General features: G+C 39.4%; 1 protein-coding gene across 3 annotated transcripts in view; it reads right to left on the reverse strand.

Moving 5' to 3' along the window:
• The window catches only part of USP49 (ubiquitin specific peptidase 49), a 31,076-nt gene that overhangs the window by 10,061 nt on the left and 791 nt on the right, over positions 1–20,224 (reverse strand). The window contains exons 1-2 of one of the 3 annotated variants that reach the window (XM_064732969.1): positions 14,728–14,812; positions 5,111–5,238 (exon numbers count right to left, since the gene is read on the reverse strand). The gene's annotated coding sequence lies outside the window, so the exon portion shown is untranslated. Of the gene's footprint in view, positions 1–1,357; positions 1,382–5,110; positions 5,239–14,727; positions 14,813–20,224 lie in introns of those variants that run through there. The other 2 variants (XM_064732968.1, XM_064732970.1) reach the window with 2 other exon arrangements.

A 20,224-nucleotide genomic window follows, 5' to 3' on the forward strand; every position in this document is an offset into this window, starting at 1 on the left:
TTCCCCACATGTTTGCATCGATCCATGTCTCACAGGAGGAGTCGCTGCTCCAACCTTGGGGGGCAAAAAACCACAAGGGAAAGGGTTTTAGAGCTGTGACATGGATTTGAGGTCTTTTTATAGGGTCATTGGAAGGGTTAGGATCATTAAATCTGGCTCCTAGTCCTGCACAGGACATCCCAAATTCCCCACATTTGCATCCATCTATCTATCTATCTATCTATCTATCTATCTATCTATCTATCTATCTACCTACCTATCTATCTATCTATCTCGCACAGGACGTGCTACTGACCCAAACCTGGGGGCAAAAAACCACAAGGGAAAGGGTTTTAGAGCTGTGATATGGATTTGAAATCTCCTTATAGGGTCATTGGAAGGGAGGGGATAGGGTTAGGGTTAGGATCATTAAATCTGGCTCCTAGTCCTGCACAGGACATCCCAAATTCCCCACATTTGCATCCACCCATGTTGCACAGGAGGAGTCGCTGCTCCAATCTTGGGGGCAAAAACCACAAGGGAAAGGGTTTTAGAGCTGCAATGTGGATTTGAAATGTCCTTGTAGAGTTGTGGGATATCCCAACTGGAAGGAGGCCAAAAGGATCATCAGATTTGAGTCCAGCTCAATTTCCCTAAATTTGCATCTTAATCTTCCCATTACAACTTCAGGTTATGAAGTTGTTGACCCCAAGTTTGCTCCCCCAACTCATTTTTGTTCCCATCTCTCAGGGCCTGAGGCACTGAGGTGCTGTTGATTCCCAGGCCTGGAGAGGAATGGTTTTGTAAAAATGGGGAAGCAGCAGCTGACTCTGGATAATTTAGAGTTATACACTAAAGAATTACAGGATTATAAATGTATAAAAAGCTGAAATCCTAAATTTTGATAAAAGATTGGTTTGACAGAAGCTCCCCAGTGAATTGTGGCTCCTCTCCCAGCCCCTCAATGCTCTGGGGCTCAGCACTCACAGGGTGCAGCTCACACATCCTCTCCTCCACCATGGAGTTTAGAGTTATACACTAAACAATTACAAGATTATAAATGTATGAAAAGCTGAAATCCTAAATCTTGATAAAAGATTGGTTTGACAGAAGCTCCCCAGTGAATTGTGGATCCTTTTCCCTGTCCCTCCAGGGCTCTGAGGGCTCAGCACTCACAGGGTGCAGCTCACACATCCTCTCCTCCACCATGGAGTTTAGAGCTATACACTGAAGAATTACAAGATTATAAATGTATGAAATGCTGAAATCCTAAATTTTGATAAAAGATTGGTTTGACAGAAGCTCCCCAGTGAATTGTGGATCCTTTCCCAGTCTTCCAAGGCGCAGGATGGAGGGATCAGATCCCCAGGTTACTCACGGGGTGCAGCTCACACATCCTCTCCTCCACCATGGAGTTTAGAGCTATACACTAAAGAATTACAAGATTATAAATGTATAAAAAGCTGAAATCCTAAATTTTGATAAAAGATTGGTTTGATAGAAGCTCCCCAGTGAATTGTGGATCCTCTCCCAGCCCCTCAATTCTCTGAGGGTCAGCACTCACAGGGTGCAGCTCACACATCCTCTCCTCCACCATGGAATTTAGAGCTATACACTAAACAATTACAAGACTTTAAATGTATGAAAAGCTGAAATCTGAAGGCATTGGTTTGACAGAAGCTCCCCAGTGAATTGTGGCTCCTTTTCCCCATCCCTCTAATGCTCTGGGGCTCAGCACTCACGGGGTGCAGCTCACACATCCTCTCCTCCATACTAAAGAATTACAGGATTATAAATGTATAAAAAGCTGAAATCCTAAATTTTGATAAAAGATTGGTTTGACAGAAGCTCCCCAGTGAATTGTGGCTCCTCTCCCAGTCCCTCAATGCTCTGGGGCTCAGCACTCACGGGGTGCAGCTCACACATCCTCTCCTCCACCATGGAGTTTAGAGTTATACACTGAAGAATTACAAGATTATAAATGTATGAAAAGCTGAAATCCTAAATTTTGATAAAAGATTGGTTTGATAGAAGATTCCCAGTGAATTGTGGATCCTCTCCCAGTCTTCCAAGGCTCTGGGGCAGAAGGAGGGCTCAGCACTCACAGGGTGCAGCTCACACATCCTCTCCTCCACCACAGAGTTTAGAGTTATACACTGAAGAATTACAGGATTATAAATGTATAAAAAGCTAAAATCTGAAGGCATTGGTTTGACAGAAGCTCCCCAGTGAATTGTGGATCCTTTCCCAGCCCCTCAAGGCTCTGAGGGCTCAGCACTCACGGGGTGCAGCTCACACATCCTCTCTTTGACCACATATTTATACAGGATTATAAAAGCTGAAATCCTAAATTTTGATAAAAGATTGGTTTGACAGAAGCTCCCCAGTGAATTGTGGATCCTTTTCCCCATCCCTCTAATGCTCTGAGGGCTCAGCACTCACGGGGTGCAGCTCACACATCCTCTCTTTGACCACATATTTATACAGGATTATAAATGTAAAAAATTCTGAAATCCTAAATTTTGATAAAAGATTGGTTTGACAGAAGATTCCCAATGAATTGTGGCTCCTTTCCCAGCCCCTCAATGCTCTGGGGCTCAGCACTCACATCCTCTCCTCCACCATGGAGTTTAGAGCTATACACTGAAGAATTACAGGATTATAAATGTATAAAAAGCTGAAATCCTAAATTTTGATAAAAGATTGGTTTGACAGAAGATCCCCAGTGAATTGTGGCTCCTCTCCCAGCCCCTCAATGCTCTGAGGGCTCAGCACTCACGGGGTGCAGCTCACACATCCTCTCTTTGACCACATATTTATACAGGATTATAAATGTATGAAAAGCTGAAATCCTAAATCTTGATAAAAGATTGGTTTGACAGAAGATCCCCAGTGAATTGTGGATCCTTTCCCAGTCTTCCAAGGCTCTGGGGCAGGATGGAGGGATCAGATCCCCAGGTTACTCACGGGGTGCAGCTCACACATCCTCTCCTTGACCACATATTTATACAGGATTAAAAAATCTGAAATCCTAAATTTTGATAAAAGATTGGTTTGACAGAAGCTCCCCAGTGAATTGTGGCTCCTCTCCCAGCCCCTCAAGGCTCTGGGGCTCAGCACTCACGGGGTGCAGCTCACACATCCTCTCCTTGGCCACATATTTATACAGGATTATAAATGTATAAAAATCTGAAATCCTAAATTTTGATAAAAGATTGGTTTGACAGAAGCTCCCCAGTGAATTGTGGATCCTTTCCCAGTCTTCCAAGGCGCAGGATGGAGGGATCAGATCCCCAGGTTACTCATGGGGTGCAGCTCACACATCCTCTCCTCCACCATGGAGTTTAGAGCTATACACTGAAGAATTACAGGATTATAAACATATGAAAAGCCAAAATCCTAAATTTTGATAAAAGATTTGTTTGACAGAAGCTCCCCAGTGAATTGTGGATCCTTTTCCCTGTCCCTCCAGGGCTCTGAGGGCTCAGCACTCACAGGGTGCAGCTCACACATCCTCTCCTTGGCCACATATTTATACGGGATTATAAATGTATGAAAATCTGAAATCCTAAATTTTGATAAAAGATTGGTTTGACAGAAGATCCCCAGTGAATTGTGGATCCTTTCCCAGTCTTCCAAGGCTCTGGCACAGGATGGAGGGATCAGATCCCCAGGTTACTCACGGGGTGCAGCTCACACATCCTCTCCTCCACCATGGAGTTTAGAGTTATACACTAAAGAATTATAGTATTATAAATGTATAAAAAGCTGAAATCTGAAGGCATTGGTTTGACAGAAGCTCCCCAGTGAATTGTGGATCCTCTCCCAGCCCCTCAATGCTCTGAGGGCTCAGCACTCACGGGGTGCAGCTCACACATCCTCTCTTTGACCACATATTTATACAGGATTATAAATGTATGAAAAGCTGAAATCCTAAATTTTGATAAAAGATTGGTTTGATAGAAGATTCCCAGTGAATTGTGGATCCTTTCCCAGCCCCTCAATGCTCTGGGGCTCAGCACTCACGGGGTGCAGCTCACACATCCTCTCCTCCACCACGGAGTTTAGAGTTATACACTGAAGAATTACAAGATTATAAATGTATGAAAAGCCAAAATCCTAAATTTTGATAAAAGATTGGTTTGACAGAAGCTCCCCAGTGAATTGTGGATCCTTTCCCAGTCTTCCAAGGCTCTGGGGCAGGATGGAGGGATCAGATCCCCAGGTTACTCACGGGGTGCAGCTCACACATCCTCTCCTCCACCATGGAGTTTAGAGTTATACACTAAAGAATTACAGGATTATAAATGTATGAAAATCTGAAATCCTAAATTTTGATAAAAGATTGGTTTGACAGAAGCTCCCCAGTGAATTGTGGATCCTTTCCCCATCCCTCCAATGCTCTGAGGGCTCAGCACTCACGGGGTGCAGCTCACACATCCTCTCCTTGGCCACATATTTATACAGGATTATAAATGTATGAAAATCTGAAATCCTAAATTTTGATAAAAGATTGGTTTGACAGAAGCTCCCCAGTGAATTGTGGATCCTTTTCCCCATCCCTCTAATGCTCTGAGGGCTCAGCACTCACAGGGTGCAGCTCACACATCCTCTCCTCAACCACGGAATTTAGAGCTATACACTGAAGAATTACAAGATTATAAATGTATGAAAAGCTGAAATCCTAAATTTTGATAAAAGATTGGTTTGACAGAAGCTCCCCAGTGAATTGTGGCTCCTCTCCCAGCCCCTCAATGCTCTGGGGCTCAGCACTCACGGGGTGCAGCTCACACATCCTCTCCTTGGCCACATATTTATACAGGATTATAAATGTATGAAAATCTGAAATCCTAAATTTTGATAAAAGATTGGTTTGACAGAAGCTCCCCAGTGAATTGTGGATCCTTCCCCAGCCCCTCAAGGCTCTGGGGCAGAAGGAGGGCTCAGCACACACAGGGTGCAGCTCACACATCCTCTCCTCAACCACGGAATTTAGAGTTATACACTGAAGAATTACAGGATTATAAATGTATAAAAAGCTAAAATCTGAAGGCGTTGGTTTGATAGAAGCTCCCCAGTGAATTGTGGATCCTTTTCCCTGTCCCTCAATGCTCTGGGGCTCAGCACTCACGGGGTGCAGCTCACACATCCTCTCCTGGGCCCCGCCGTGTCCCGGCTGTGCTGCAGCCCCATCCTCCTCCCACGATCCTGCAGAATTCAATTTTTGGGAATTCCTCGCTGCCAGGCAGCTTCAAAACCCTGGAGAGAGAGAGAGAGAGGGAAAAACATCCTGGTGATCACAGAAACCAAGCCTGGAACGCTGGCAGGAGCCTCACTCACCCCTCAGTGCAGAACTCATTGATCCCAGAAATAATTCTGTGGAATTACCCCCAGCATCCCAAATTCCCACACACAAAATCCCATTTCATTCCTTGCTTTCGTTTTTTTTTTTATTATTTTTTTTTATTTGTAAAAAATAAAATTATTTTTTACAAATAAATATTATTATAAATTATTAATAAATATTATTATTTTTATTATATTTTTTTTATTTGTAAAAAAAAATCTGCTGATCACATGGAGCCTCTTCATGGTGAGGCTTTTTGTAGTGGATGACCCCAACATATGGCAGAGGGGAAAAAATGGGAGTCAAAAAAAAAAAGAAAAATAATAAAACAAACAGGAGGAAAAAATTGGAGTAAAAAAAAAAGAAAATAATAAAACAAACAGGAGGAAAAAATTGGAGTAAAAAAAAAAAGAAAATAATAAAACAAACAGGAGGAAAAAATTGGAGTAAAAAAAAAAAAAAATAATAAAACAAACAGGAGGAAAAAATTGGAGTAAAAAAAAAATAATAAAATAAACAGGAGGAAAAAATTGGAGTAAAAAAAAAGAAAATAATAAAACAAACAGGAGGAAAAAATTGGAGTAAAAAAAAAGAAAATAATAAAACAAACAGGAGGAAAAAAATGGAGTAAAAAAAAAAGAAAATAATAAAATAAACAGGAGGAAAAAAATGGAGTAAAAAAAAAGAAAATAAAACAAACAGGAGGAAAAAAATGGAGTAAAAAAAAAAGAAAATAATAAAACAAACAGGAGGAAAAAATTGGAGTAAAAAAAAAATAATAAAACAAACAGGAGGAAAAAATTGGAGTAAAAAAAAAAAAAAAAAAAAAAAAAAAAGGAGGAAAAAAAATGGAGAAAAAAAAAAAAAAATAAAACAAACAGGAGGAAAAAAATGGAGTAAAAAAAAAAGAAAATAATAAAATAAACAGGAGGAAAAAAATGGAGTAAAAAAAAAAAAAAAAAAAAATAAAACAAACAGGAGGAAAAAATTGGAGTAAAAAAAAAAAAAAATAATAAAACAAACAGGAGGAAAAAATTGGAGTAAAAAAAAGAAAATAATAAAACAAACAGGAGGAAAAAATTGGAGTAAAAAAAAATAATAAAACAAACAGGAGGAAAAAATTGGAGTAAAAAAAAAGAAAATAATAAAATAAACAGGAGGAAAAAAATGTGGCCCCTCCTGTGATCACTTTGGATTTTTGGCTGCTTGGATTGCCTGGTGAGAGACACAAGGAGAAGGGGGAAAGATCAAAAAAAAAGCAAAGCTGTGTTTTCAGTTCAATCTCAGTTCTAGGTGGTTTCTCAAACAATAAAAAGGAGCTGGCAGGTGCAAAGTGCAACAAAAAAATCACAGAGGGGAGAAAATTTGGGACAAAACAGAGAATGGAAAAGCAGATCTGAATGGAGTTGGTTACACAGGGGCCCACACACAGAATATGTGGTTAAACAGCATTTTATGAGGTGTAAAATTGAATATTTATCAAAGCTTTGGGGCAGGGATGGAGCCCTCACCTGCATGGGTGGCCAGGTGAAGGAAATTCAGTTTATTGGCCCCAAAATGACAGAAATTTGCTTTAATTGTCACCTTTATCAGTGGAGGATGGAATCTCAGAGCTCCTCAGTTCTTTCCCCTGCACTGAAAGCTCCCGTGGCCACTCCAGCACCCACAGAACCCCTGAAATTTGATTTAAATCAGAAATTCCCACTTTTCCCTCAGGCTGAGCTCACTCCCAAATGCCAAGATGTGGAAAGGATTTTGGAAATCCTCATTTAAACAAAGGATTGATTTGGTCTTTTTTCCAAATTGGAAAAATCCCTTTTTTTCCTCACCTGGGATTTTTTTTCCCCTCATTTTTCCCCTTAGGTGTGGATATAAAAATACCAAAATTTTATTTCCAAATCTTTAACCCCAGTGAGAGCAGAAATTGCAGCTTGCAGGAGTGCAGACACTGTGGGAACACTGACAGCCTTCATTTACATAAAAGAATACTAATTATGTTGTATCATCAACATCTGGGATTCTGCTCACTGCCATATGCGACAGCTTTAACCCTTCAGCCTCCCCAGCACAGCAAATTTCAAATTTGGAACAAAAAAATAATTCTGAAATACGGAATTTGTAAAGGATTCGTCAAAGGCTGGTTGTTGTTATTTTTGTGAAGTGTAATTTTCAAAAAAATATTGAATTTCTCCTCAATTTCCAAAAGGGAAGAGATGCTGGGTTCTCCCAGGAAATCATTCCCACAGCAGATCTAGGGAATTTTTAAAATATAAATAAATAAATATGAATAAAATAAAATAAATAGAAAGAAATAAAAGCAGATCCCCAGCACATCAAATTTCTACTTTGGAACAAAAAAATAATTCTGAAATACAGAATTTTGTAAGGATTCATCAAAGAGCTGGTTGCTGTTGTTTCTGTGAAGTGTAATTTTCAAAAAATATTGAATTTCTCCTCAATTTTCAAAAGGGGAAGAGATGCTGGGTTCTCCCAGGAAATCATTCCCACAGCAGATCTATGGAATTTAAAAAATAGAAATAAATAAATATGAATAAAATAAAAAAATTAAATGTATAGAAAGAAATAAAAGCAGATCCCCAGCACAGCAAATTTCTAATTTGGAACAAAAAAATAAACCTGAAATACAGAATTTTTAAAGGATTCATCAAATGGCTGGTTGCTGTTATTTCTGTGAAGTGAAATTTTCAAAAAATATTGAATTTCTCCTCAATTCCCAAAGGGGAAGAGCTGCTGGGTTCTCCCAGGAAATCATTCCCACAGCAGATCTAGGGAATTTTTAAAATATAAATAACTATAAATAAATAAAAATAAATATAAATAAAAGAAAAAAATTAAATATATAGAAAGAAATAAAAGCAGATCCCCAGCACATCAAATTTCTACTTTGGAACAAAAAAATAATTCTGAAATACAGAATTTTTAAAGGATTCATCAAATAGCTGGTTGGTCATGGGTTCTGTGAAGTGGAATTTTCAAAAAATATTGAATTTCTCCTCAATTTCCAAAAGGGAAGAGATGCTGGGTTCTCCCAGGAAATCATTCCCACAGCAGATCTATGGAATTTAAAAAATAGAAATAAATAAATATAAATTTAAAAAATTATATAAGTAAATAAAAGCAGATCCCCAGCACAGCAAATTTCTAATTTGGAACAAAAAAATAATTCTGAAATATTGAATTTTGTAAGGATTCATCAAATAGCTGGTTGGTCATGGGTTCTGTGAAGTGGAATTTTCAAAAAATATTGAATTTCTCCTCAATTTTCAAAGGGGAAGAGATGCTGGGTTCTCCCAGGAAATCATTCCCACAGCAGATCTAGGGAATTTTTAAAATAGAAATAAATAAATAAATAAAAATAAATATAAATAAAAGAAAAAATTAAATAAATAGAAAGAAATAAAAGCAGATCCCCAGCACATCAAATTTCTAATTTGGAACAAAAAATAATTCTGAAATATTGAATTTTGTAAGGATTCATCAAATGGCTGGTTGTTGTTGTTTCTGTGAAGTGGAATTTTCAAAAAATATTGAATTTCTCCTCAATTTTCAAAGGGGAAGAGATGCTGGGTTCTCCCAGGAAATCATTCCCACAGCAGATCTAGGGAATTTAAACAATAGAAATAAATAAATATAAATAAATAGAAAAAAAATTAAATAAATAGAAAGAAATAAAAGCAGATCCCCAGCACATCAAATTTCTACTTTGGAACAAAAAAATAATTCTGAAATATTGAATTTTGTAAGGATTCATCAAAGAGCTGGTTGGTCATGGGTTCTGTGAAGTGAAATTTTCAAAAAATATTGAATTTCTCCTCAATTTCCAAAGGGGAAGAGATGCTGGGTTCTCCCAGGAAATCATTCCCACAGCAGATCTAGGGAATTTTTAAAATATAAATAAATAAATAAATAAAAATATAAATAAAAGAAAAGATTAAATATATATAAATAAATGAAAGCAGATCCCCAGCACAGCAAATTTCGAATTTGGAACAAAAAAATAATTCTGAAATATTGAATTTTTTAAGGATTCATCAAATAGCTGGTTGGTCATGGGTTCTGTGAAGTGGAATTTTCAAAAAATATTGAATTTCTCCTCAATTCCCAAGAAATCATTCCCACAGCAGATCTATGGAATTTTAAAAATATAAATAAATAAATAAAAATAAATATAAATAAAAGAAAAAATTAAATAAATAGAAAGAAATAAAAGCAGATCCCCAGCACATCAAATTTCTAATTTGGAACAAAAAAATAATTCTGAAATATTGAATTTTGTAAGGATTCATCAAATAGCTGGTTGGTTATGGGTTCTGTGAAGTGAAATTTTCAAAAAATATTGAATTTCTCCTCAATTTCCAAAAGGGAAGAGATGCTGGGTTCTCCCAGGAAATCATTCCCACAGCAGATCTAGGGAATTTAAAAAATAGAAATAAATAAATATAAATAAAAGAAAAAAATTAAATGTATAGAAAGAAATAAAAGCAGATCCCCAGCACAGCAAATTTCTAATTTGGAACAAAAAAATAAACCTGAAATACAGAATTTTTAAAGGATTCATCAAAGAGCTGGTTGGTCATGGGTTCTGTGAAATGAAATTTTCAAAAAATATTGAATTTCTCCTCAATTCCCAAGAAATCATTCCCACAGCAGATCCAGGGGATCTGCTATATTAAAGATATTAATATTAAAATATATTTAACATTTTTATATTAAACATAAAATTTATATATTTTTTATATTGATGTATTTTATTCATTTATATATTTCAAATATATAAATAAATAAAATATCTAAAAATAAAATATATTTATTATAGTTATATTTATATATTAAAATGTAAATCAGTAAAATATATAAATAAAATATATAAAAATAAAATATATTTATTATAGTTATATTTATATATTAAAATGTAAATCAATAAAATATATAAATAAAATATATAAAAATAAAATATATTTATTATAGTTATATTTATATATTAAAATGTAAATCAATAAAATATATAAATAAAATATAGAAAAATAAAATATATTTATTATAGTTATATTTATATATTAAAATGTAAATCAATAAAATATCTAAATAAAATACATCAATATAAAAATGGAAACTTTAGTATAAATCTATATTTATATCATATGAGAGTGTAGGGCTGGGATTGAAGGGCTGGAACCCCAAAAAGCCCAAAGGGGATGGGGTGGGATGGGCAATGAACACTTGGGCTCTTTGTCATTGGAACCTTCAACTCTTGGGTTTGCTTCTGTTTGCTTTCCATGAAAGCTGATTTGAAGGAATGGCTAGAAAATGTTCGTTTTCTCACCTATTTAGAGCTTTTTCGGAGAAGGGATGGGGAGGGAAAAGAGGGAGAAGGGAAAGGAAAGGGGGAGAAGGGAAAAGGAGAAGGGAAAAGGAGAAGGGAAAAGGAGAAGGGAAGCAAGGAAAAAGAGGAAGAAGGGAAAAAGGGAGAGAAAGGAAAAAGAAGGAGAAGGGAAAAGGAAGGAGAAGGGAGAAGGAAGGAGAAGGGGAAAGGAGGAGAAGGAAAAAGGAAGAGGGAGAAGGGAAGAAAAAGAGGGAGAAGGAAAAAAAAAGGAAAAAGAGAGAGAAAGGAAAAAACAGGGAGAAGGGAAAAGGAAGAGGGAGAAGGGAAAAGAAAGGGGGAGAAGGGAAAAAGGAGGAGAAGGGAAAAGGAGAAGGGAAAAGGAGAAGGGAAAAGGAGAAGGGAAAAGGAGAAGGGAAAAGGAGAAGGGAAAAGGAGAAGGGAAGCAAGGAAAAAGAGGAAGAAGGGAAAAAGGGAGAGAAAGGAAAAAGGGGGAGAAGGGAAAAAGGAAGGAGAAGGGGAAAAGGAAGGAGAAGGGAAAGGAAGAGGGAGAAGGAAAAAGGAAGAGGGAGAAGGGAAGAAAAAGAAGGAGAAGGGGGAAAAAGGGAGGAAAAAGAGGGAGAAGGGGAAAACAGGGAGAAGGGAAAAGGAGAAGAAAGAGGGAGAAGGGAAAAAGAGAGAAGGAAAAAACAGGGAGAAGGGAAAAGAAGAGGGAGAAGGGAAAAGAAAGAGGGAGAAGGGAAAGGAAAGGGGGAGAAGGGAAAAAGGAGAAGGGAAGCAAGGAAAAATAGGAAGAAGGGAAAAAGGGAGAGAAAGAAAAAAACAGGGAGAAGGGAAAAAGGAAGGAGAAGGGAAAAGGAAGAGGGAGAAGGAAAAAGGAAGAGGGAGAAGGGAAGAAAAAGAGGGAGAAGGAAAAAAAAGGGAAGAAAAAGAGGGAGAAGGGGAAAAAAGGGAGGAAAAAGAGGGAGAAGGGAAAGGAAAGGGGGAGAAGGGAAAAGGAGAAGGGAGGTGAGGAAAAATAGGAAGAAGGGAAAAAGGGAGAGAAAGGAAAAAACAGGGAGAAGGGAAAAAGGAGAAGGGAAAGGAAAGAGGGAGAAGGGAAGAAAAAGAGGGAGAAGGAAATAAAAAGGAAAAGAGGGAGAAAGGGAAAATAGGGAGAAGGGAAAAGGAGAAGAAAGAGGGAGAAGGGAAAAGGAAGAGGGAGAAGGGAAGAAAAAGAAGGAGAAGGGGAAAAAAGGGAGGAAAAAGAGGGAGAAGGGAAAAGAAAGGGGGAGAAGGGAAAAGGAGGAGAAGGGAAAAGGAGAAGGGAGGTGAGGAAAAAGAGGAAGAAGGGAAGAAGGGAGAGAAAGGAAAAAACAGGGAGAAAGGAAAAAGGAAGGAGAAGGAAAAAGGAAGAGGGAGAAGGAAAAAAAAAGGGAGGAAAAAGAGGGAGAAGGGGAAAAAAAGGAAAAAGAGAGAGAAAGGGAAAACAGGGAGAAGGGAAAAGGAGAAGAAAGAGGGAGAAGGGAAAAAGACGAAGAAAGGAAAAGAATAAGGGAGGAAAAAGAGGGAGAAGGGAAAAGGAGAGAAAAAGGAAAAAACAGGGAGAAGGGAAAAGGAAGAGGGAGAAGGGAAAAAGGAGGAGAAAGGAAAAGGAGAAGGGAAAAGGAGAAGGGAAGCAAGGAAAAATAGGAAGAAGGGAAAAAGGGAGAGAAAGGAAAAAGGGGGAGAAGGGAAAAAGGAAGGAGAAGGGAAAAGGAAGAGGGAGAAAGGAAGAAAAAGAGGGAGAAGGAAAAAAAAAGGGAGGAAAAAGAGGGAGAAGGGAAAAAAAGGAAAAAGAGAGAGAAAGGGAAAACAGGGAGAAGGGAAAAGCAGAAGAAAGAGGGAGAAGGGAAAAGAATAAGGGAGGAAGAGGGGAGAAGGGAAAAAGAGAGAGAAAGGAAAAAACAGGGAGAAGGGAAAAAGGAAGGAGAAGGGAAAAGGAAGAGGAAGAAGGGAAAAAAAAGGGAGGAAAAAGGGAGAAGGGAAAGGAAAGGGGGAGAAGGGAAAAGGAGAAGGGAAAAGGAGAAGGGAGGCAAGGAAAAATAGGGAGAAGGGAAAAAGGGAGAGAAAAGAAAAAACAGGGAGAAAGGAAAAAGGAGAAGGGAAAGGAAAGAGGGAGAAGGAAAAAGGAAGAGGGAGAAGGAAAAAAAAGGGAGGAAAAAGAGGGAGAAGGGGAAAAAAAGGAAAAAGAGAGAGAAAGGGAAAACAGGGAGAAGGGTAAAGGAGAAGAAAGAGGGAGAAGGGAAAAAGACGAAGAAAGGAAAAGAATAAGGGAGGAAAAAGGGAGAAGGGAAAAGAGAGAGAAAGGAAAAAACAGGGAGAGGGGAAAAGGAGGGAGAAGGGGAAAAGAAAGAGGGAGAAGGGAAAAGAGGGAAAAAGGAAAAAACAGAGAGAAAGGAAAAAGAGGGAGAAGGGAAAAAGGGAGAAAGGGAAAGAAAGAGGGAGAAGGGAAAAAGAGGAAAAAGGGAAAACAAAAAGGAAGGAAAGAAGGAAAAAGAGGGAGAAGGGAAAAAGAGAGAGAAAGGAAAAAACAAGGAGAAGGGAAAGGAAAGAGGGAGATGGGAAAAAGAAGGAGAAGGGAAAAGAAAAAGGGAGATTTTTTTCACTGATTCCTGCTGGGAACAGCAGAAGTGAAGCACAGAACCATCAGCACATTAAATAAAGCACATTTGGGGTTTTTAAAACTAATTCTTTTGCAACACTGTAGGAAAATATGGATAAAATAACCCAAATCCTAATTTATTTTTGCTGTCACCTCCCTTTGCTTTTTCTATTGAAACCCAAGGAATCAGAGAAGGCACCAAACTCTTTTTGGGTGGGAAATTCAGATTTTTTCCCTCATTCCTGCTGGGAACAGATCAAGGCAGAATTCTAAGGAATTAAAGTTCATCCCTTCAATTTGTCCTCAATGAAACAACAACAGGACAAGGAGGGCAAAGAGGGAAATGTGAATTTTGAATTTGGGGTTGATGCCACAAAAAGGGTTTGATGTTCCTAAACCCTTCCTATTTTATTTCCTTCCTAATTCTGATTTATTTCCTTCCTAATTCTGATTTATTACCCAAACCATGCTGGGAAGTGCAGGAAAAGAACAGAAAAAAATTCCAAAAGAGATTTTATTTTCCCCCCCTTGCTGTTTCCACTCATGATTTTATTTGATATATTTTATTTGATATATTTTATTTGATATATTTTATTTATTTCCTCCCAAACCAACTCTGCTGAGCAGGATTTCCATCCCTTCAGGTGAATGAACTATTCTTAGTTAAATCGATTTAGTCTTAGTCTGATGCCAGATTAACTCCTGACTGCTGGGATTATGGATTTACCTCTGCAAATAAATCACTTTTGAATCTCAGTTCCAGCTTTTAGTTCATTTTACTCAGCTGAACAGCTTTTAGTGCCTCCTTTGTGCTTTTCAAAGAATGATTAAACATCATTAAATCCAAGCTCAGGGCTCTTGCTCACAGCTCCAGGGAATAAACAGCTGATTTTTAAAGAATAACAGAGTTTTAGATGGGTTTTTTTCAGCATAATTAATGCCATTTTAATAATAATAATGCCAATTTTTTCAGCGTAATTAATGGCATTTTCTTCTAAATCTAGAATATTTTTGTAGTCCACACCACCACCTCCCCCCAAATAATTATTTCCTTGAAAATCCAAGTTATTTAGAGATTCCAGCCTTGTGTGGGGGGGATTCCTTTTTATTTTCCTTTGGTATTTCAGTCAGCAAACTCCTTAAAAACTGCAGCAAAAGCACCAAAAACACCTCCTGAGTGAGAATCTCTCTTTAAATATTGAATTTGTCACCACTGCCACATTTCAGAGCAACGATTGCAGCTCTCCATTGGAAAAGCAGCTGAAATCTGAATTTTCAGAGCCCAGCACAGAGATGAGAGAAGGGAGAGCACCAAGAAAAGCTCCAGGGTTTTTTTTTTTCAGGTATTTTTTTATTCCCTCAGCAAATCCAGACCTCTCAGTGAATTAATTCCAGCATAATTAGCTAATTAATAAATTAGCTAATTAATACACTCACCCAGCCAGTGTTGTTGCAAAAATCTCAAGGTGGGTCCCAAGAATTTGTTGTTTTCTGAGGGGTTGCAGCTGATTTGTGGAACAGCTCACGTGCTCCTCATTAGCATCTTGCAAAGCTAAAAGCTCATTAACAACAATTAGGAAAAACAGATAAACTTGGCAGCTTTGTTTTCTGCCTACTGCAGGCACTCCTTAATGCTGCTGCAAAAAGGGAATTTTATTTTTCCTTCCACAGGCAGCAGAACAGTGGGGTTTAATCTGAATTTCCCTCAGTGCAGCAGGGGATCAATGACAGCAAATGGATAAAAAATCAGCTTTAGTTCACCCAAAATTCCATCCCAAAGGGCAGAACCTCACCTCCAGCTTTATCTCTTCTCCTTTTTCATCTGTTTTGTTCCCATGGGGTGCTCTGGGCTGGAATTTTGAGCCACAAAAGCTTCACCTGATCCACCTTGGAGCTAAAACCTCCAAAAACCCCAAAAGTGAAAAAGAATTTGTGGGCACACAGGGAAACATCAACCAACAGCTGAGATATTCTCGGCTCTGAATGGGATTTTTCTGTCATTTCTGGTCAATAATTTGGATTTGCTCAGCATCCTTAGGAGCAAAAGCTCATTAAGGGTTTGACACTAATGAGGGAGCTCCTTCTTTCACTGGAACTCAAGGGGGGATTTTTTCCAGAGAAGAGTCTGGGAAAGGGGAAAATTTTGGGAAAAGTGAAGGAGTTTAGGAGGGGGTGAAGAAAGGGGGTTTGGAAAGGGTGAAAGGGTTTGGGAAAGGAGAAGATTTTGGGAAAAGTGAAGGGATTTGGGAAAGAAGATTGGGAAGGGTGAAGGGGTTTGGGGAAGGGGAAGATTTTGGGAAAAGTGAAGGAGTTTGGGAAGGGGTGAAGATTTTGGGAAAGGGTGAAGGGGTTTGGAAAGGGGTGAAAATTTTGGAAAGAGTGAATGAGGTTTGGGAAGGGGTGAAGATTTTGGGGAAGGTGATGGGATTTGGAAAAGGGTGAGATTTTGGGAAAGGTGAAAGGTTTGGGAAAGGGGATGGGATTTCGAAAAGGGTGAAGGGGTTTGGGAAAGGGGAAGATTTTGGGAATGATGAAGGGGTTTGGGAAAGGATGGATGGGTTCGGGAAGAGTGAATATTTTGGGAAAGGGTGAAAGGGATTGGGAGAAGTGGAGGGGTTTGGGGAAGGGTGAAGATTTTGGGAAGGGGTGAAGATTTTGGGAAAGGTGATGGGATTTGGAAAAGGGTGAGATTTTGGGAAAGGTGAAAGGTTTGGGAAAGGGTGAAAGGGTTTGGGAAAGGAGAAGATTTTGGGAATAGTGAAGGGATTTGGGAAAGAAGATTGGGAAGGGTGAAGGGGTTTGGGGAAGGGGAAGATTTTGGGAAAAGTGAAGGAATTTGGGAAGGGGTGAAGATTTTGGGGAAGGGTGAAGGAGTTTGGGAAAAGGGAAGGGGTTTGGAAAGAGGTGAAAATGAAAATTTTGGAAAGAGTGAATGAGGTTTGGGAAGGGGTGAAGATTTTGGGAAAGGTGATGGGATTTGGAAAAGGGTGAGATTTTGGGAAAGGGTGAAAGGGTTTAGGAAAGGGGATGGGATTTCGAAAAGGGTGAAAGGGTTTGGGAAAGGGGAAGATTTTGGGAATGATGAAGGGGTTTGGGAAAGGATGGATGGGTTTGGGAAGAGTGAATATTTTGGGAAAGGGTGAAAGGGATTGGGAGAGGTGGAAGGGTTTGGGAAATGTGAAGATTTTGGGAAGGGGTGAAGATTTTGGGAAAGGTGATGGGATTTGGAAAAGGGTGAGATTTTAGGAAAGGTGAAAGGTTTGGGAAAGGGTGAAGGGGTTTGGGGAAGGAGAAGATTTTGAGAAAAGTGAAGGAGTTTGGGAAGGGGTGAAGATTTTGGGGAAGGGTGAAGGAGTTTGGGAAAGGTGAAGGGGCTTGGAAAGGGGTGAAAATTTTGGAAAGAGTGAATGAGGTTTGGGAAGGGTGGAGGTGGTTTGGAAAGGGTGAGATTTTAAGAAAGGTGAAAGGTTTGGGAAAGGAGAAGATTTTGGGAATAGTGAAGGGATTTGGGAAAGAAGATTGGGAAGGGTGAAGAGGTTTGGGGAAGGGGAAGATTTTGGGAAAAGTGAAGGGGTTTGGAAAGGGGTGAAAATTTTGGAAAGAGTGAATGAGGTTTGGGAAGGGTGGAGGTGGTTTGGGAAAGGGGAAGATTTTGGGAATGATGAAGGGGTTTGGGAAAGGATGGATGGGTTTGGGAAGAGTGAATATTTTAGGAAAGGGTGAAAGGGATTGGGAAAAGTGAAGGGGTTTGGGAAAGGGGGAGATTTTGGGAAGGGTGAAGATTTTGGGAAAGGTGATGGGATTTGGAAAAGGGTGAGATTTTAGGAAAGGTGAAAGGTTTGGGAAAGGGTGGAGGGGTTTGGGAAAGGGGAAGATTTTGGGAAAAGTGAAGGGGTTTGGAAAGGGATGAAAATTTTGGAAAGAGTGAATGAGGTTTGGGAAGGGGTGAAGATTTTGGGAAAGGTGATGGGACTTGGAAAAGGGTGAGATTTTGGGAAAGGTGAAAGGTTTGGGAAAGGGGATGGGATTTCGAAAAGGGTGAAGGGGTTTGGGAAAGGGGAAGATTTTGGGAGAAGTGGAGGGGTTTGGGGAAGGGGGAGATTTTGGGGAAGGGTGAATGAGGTTTGGGAAACGTGAAGATTTTGGGAAGGGGTGAAGATTTTGGGAAAGGTGATGGGATTTGGAAAAGGGTGAGATTTTAAGAAAGGTGAAAGGTTTGGGAAGGGGTGAAGGTTTTGGGAAAGATGAAGGGGTTTGGGAAAGGGGAAGATTTTGGGAAAGGTGAAAGGTTTGGGAAAAGATGGACAGGTTTGGGAAAGAAGAAGATTTTGGGAAAGAAGAAGATTTTGGGAGGGGTGAAGAGTTTGGGAAAAGGTGAAAGAGTTTATGAACAGCGAAGGCTTTGGGAAAGGTGGAGGGGTTTGAGAAAGGATGAAGGGATTTGGGAAAGGGGAAGATTTTGGGAAAGGCTGAAAGGGATTGGGAAAAGTGGAAGAGGTTTGGGAAAAGCGAAGGAGTTTGCAAAGGTGAAGGGGTTTGGGAAAGGTGAAGATTTTGGGGAAAATAAAGGAGTTTGGGAACAGTGAAGAAAGGGGGTTTGGGAAGGGTAAAGATTTTGGGAAAGGGTGAAGGGGTTTGAGAAAGGGTGAAGATTTTAGGAAAGGTGAAGAGTTTGGGAAAAGCGAAGGATTTATGAATATCAAGCTGCTGAGATAAAAACATCTCCCAAGGTTTCATTCCCCAAAGGGAAAAAAAAATAAAAATAAAAATAAAAATAAAAACCCCAGCAACAAAGCCAAGCCTTGATGAAATATTCAAGCTGAAAACCACAAATGTTGTTAAACAAAGTGAGAAAAGTTCTCATTCTCACCGGAGGGGATTCCTGCACAACACAAAGGGTTGGAGGGGAGATCTTTGAAACTTCAACCCCACCTTCCCATTCCTCCTGACCTCAGCCCCTGCTCCCACTTACAGGCAAACTTATTCATTATTTCTCTGTTTATTTATGACAATTTTAAACCAAACCCCTCGGGTTTGTTTTGCCTCAGAGCTAAGGTCAATTTGAGAAAACCTTTCACACTTCCCCAAAGCTAAAAACAGCCAGGAAGGAATCCACACTTACCAACAGCTGAATTTTGGTGGATTTTTTAGAATTTTGTATTATTTTGTATATAATAATATATATGTAATATATATAATAATATATATAATTATAATGTATATAATTATTTTATAATTTTTGTATAATTTTGTATTATTTTGAATTATTTCCATTTGTTAACTATTCTAAATCAATCCATTAACATCTTCTGAGGGTTGAGGGTTAACATCTTCTCACTAAATTTCATTTTATGAGTCCCTGTGACATTTCAGTATAAAAACAGAAGAGGAGGGGGGAAAAAAAAGGCCAAGAAAACCAGGATCTAAAAGGCATTTTCAGTCCTTTATAGTGAATAAACCACTTTTGGTGCTGAGCAAGTGCTTCTTGTCACGTGTCCAGAGGTGCTGAGACAACACAGGGCTGCTCAAAAATAATAATTAACAAGTGAGTGTGTTCAGCACTGAGCAGAGTGCCCTGTGATGTGGGCAGAGCTGCAGCAGCCACAAGAAATCCTCTGCAAAAATAAAAATAAATAAAGACACCCAGAACCTGAATGTGCTTTTTTTTTTCTGTCCTCGCTGTGTAATTGTCAGCGCTCCCTTCCCAACCCAAATTCCTGCATCCTCACAGCCCTGCACCACATGGAGCTGGGATCTCAGCAGGAACTGCAGCAAGAGATTCCTCCCTAACAATCCTTGGCCACAAAACAGCCCCAAAAAAATTTCCCCACTTTGGGATTTTTTGGCTCTTTCCTAAGCCCCTAACCCGTTGCATGTGTGACTATTGTCCAAGCTTTGCTCCTGAACAAGCAAAATTCTCATGTAACCAACCCAGGCTGCACAAAACCAGGAATTATTCCACGCTGGAAAAAAAAAGAATCTGCCAACTTCAAAACATCCTTTTCCACTTGGAGTCAGCTGGGAGAATGATCAGGGGAGGGATAAATGCACATTTATGGTTTGCTGAAAGCACAGAGACATCAAATGCTGCTCACACTTGGCACATCCCTCCCAAATATCTGCACCCAGCGATTAAAAACACCAAATAAAACAGCAAACGCTTTTGTTGCCTTCTCCTTTTTGGGTTTTTAAAACATCACCCAACCTCTGTGACCCTGCATAAAGCACAGGAGCCCCCCAGGGCAGAGCAGCCAAATTTTGGTGAAAATTCCACACGGGGCAGCTCCCAACACTTCATTTAATCCGAATTTAATCCACACTGCTCGCATCCACAGGGAGTTTTTAATTCACAATTCCACTCGTTTATCCCCTCCCATCCTCATTCCCACATCCCAGCCACATTTCCTCAGCTCTCAGCCCCCTCCACAACACTTCATTTTTTTTTTGCTTCCAGCCCTACAAATCATCCCTTTTAATCTGCTGCTTTCTGGTTTTTTTCTCCTCCTCAAAAACGCCTGAAAACTCCAGGAAAAATCCATCGGTTTTCCCTGGGATCTCCACCTCCATCCCTGGGCTCCAGGAGCATCTTCCCGGAGGCAGCAAAGCGTGAAAGGACCAAATTTCGCCTCGTTTCACACCAGACGAGCTCAGCCTGACTAAAAACTACAGCAAAAAAAAAAAAACAAAACTCCACAAAGTGAAGAAAACTTCCCACTTTCCCAGCTCCAGCATTTCGGGATAACGGGATGCTCTCCCCACGCCGTTCCACCCGCAGCTGCCCTGACACAAGGATCAGGCTCGTTCCCTACGTGTAAAGCGATTAACGGGAGATTTTTTTTTCCTAAAATTACGCTGGATTCCCGTTTTAAAGGGCTCGGTTATCCCTGATCCGTGATCGTGCCAAAGGGGGGATCCCCTTGGAGGTTTAAAAAAG

This window comes from Zonotrichia leucophrys, chromosome 26 (assembly GCF_028769735.1).
Source record: "Zonotrichia leucophrys gambelii isolate GWCS_2022_RI chromosome 26, RI_Zleu_2.0, whole genome shotgun sequence".
NCBI classification, from domain to species: Eukaryota; Metazoa; Chordata; class Aves; order Passeriformes; family Passerellidae; genus Zonotrichia; species Zonotrichia leucophrys.